The sequence below is a fragment of the Pteropus alecto genome, unplaced genomic scaffold (assembly GCF_000325575.1).
Source record: "Pteropus alecto unplaced genomic scaffold, ASM32557v1 scaffold88, whole genome shotgun sequence".
Taxonomy (NCBI): Eukaryota; Metazoa; Chordata; class Mammalia; order Chiroptera; family Pteropodidae; genus Pteropus; species Pteropus alecto.
Window position 1 is genome coordinate 16,411,426 of NW_006494611.1, and position 1,714 is coordinate 16,413,139.

Consider the following 1,714-nt stretch of genomic DNA (forward strand, 5'->3'; position numbering starts at 1 on the left):
TTGTGTTATAAATACTGTACGATTGAAAATCAAACAAACAAAAAAGGCAGTTTGGTAGTTGTTTGATTAATTTAGGTGGTGGATACAAAGATCCTAGATAATTAAATTAAGTATTCATTTATACAAATAGTTCAAGCCAAAATATTAAAACGCTTTGCCTGCAATGGATTAAAACCTCAAAACAAGTCTAGCTTAGTTGAGAAGGGCTTCAGGGCTCACTGAGTCTTATTTTTATTTTAAAGGGAGCAAAAGTGAATCCTCATGTCCTTATGACGTTCTCCTCTACCCGTGAAGATGAGGAACATGGTGCATTCACTCCCTTGACCCAAGCATTGCCATCACAGGTTGGGCAGGTGGGGTGAGGCACAGGCACTGGCCTGGAGAAGAGCTTTGGATTTACGAGGAAAGGAGCCCAAAGCATGACAATTTAATTTATCTTGGCACTTCTGAGGTTTAACTGTGCTAAGACTTTTTTTCCTCCACATTCCTATGATCTTCTTCGTGAATTACACTTTCTTTGCTGTCTCTTAAAATCAGTGGGGTTTTGGCTTCATTTTTCTGCACACAGGCTTCTTGGGCCATTTCCTCTGCTACAGGACATTAACCACTCCAAGTTGATTATGTCCAAGTCTTTGTTTCCAGAAAAATTTTTGTCTTCTGAGCTTCAGATCAAAAAGTCCACAGGCTTCATGGGTGCCCTGAATGTCCAACGGGCTCTCCATTTGCCACATCAATCCTGAACTATATTTCCCCAAATCCGATCCCCACTATCATTGCAAGCCCCCAAGCCAAGAATCTGGGTACCACAATCACCCCCGCCTATTCCTACCAACCATATCTTCCAGCTAACCAGACACTACTGTCTCTGAAATCTTTCTCAAACTTGCCTCCCCCTTTATTCCACCCCATTAGCCCCATCTCAGCTCAGAACTCATCCTGCCCTAACTAAATAATTTCGCTAAGTCTACGGCCATGCCACCCTGAACGTGCCCGATCTCATCTGATCTCAGAAGCTAAGCAGGGTCAAGCCTGGTTAGTACTTGGATGGGAGACCACCTAGGAATACCAGGTGCTGTGGGTGTTAAAAAATAATAATAATAAAAAAAAATCCCTGATCTCTCTGTCTCTAGTCTCTCATTCTTAAGATTATCCTCCTACACATGTCCCTGGCCCTAAAGAAATTCTTCTTTTGTAACAAATTATGTACATAAATATATTATATATACACAAAATAAACATAAAGCATGTTTAACAATGATTTATATGTAATTATAAATATATATAATTAAAAAAAAAATTATCACTATAAAAGCAATATATGCAAATAGTAAGAAATTTAGATCATACCAAAATACATAGAGAAGTATGACAGCTTGAATTATGGGCCCCAATACTGCACCCTTGTGTTACATGGCTTTGCAATCCTTTCCTAAAAGCAGAATGTAATCTCTACCCTCTGATTTTGAGTTCAGCCGCAGGACTAGTGCTGTCCAAGTGAATGAGGGTGGAAGTGACAACGTGGCCGTGCAGAACCTAAGCTGAAAAAGTCCCTCATGTTTCCTCTTACCTTCTTGCACCTCCATCAGCCCATAAGAAAAACTATTCAACTATCCAAGAAGGATGAGAGACATGTGGAATACATTTGGACCCAAACTGTAGAGTTGCCCACAGAGATGTTAGTGAAATAACTACTTATTATTAAATGTCATTGAGG

The 1,714-nt window shown here is 39.8% G+C and overlaps 1 pseudogene; it reads left to right on the forward strand.

The window, feature by feature from the left end:
- Positions 1 to 962: 962 nt before the first annotated feature.
- LOC112474283 lies at positions 963 to 1,081 on the forward strand (annotated as a pseudogene).
- The last annotated feature ends 633 nt before the right edge of the window (positions 1,082 to 1,714 follow it).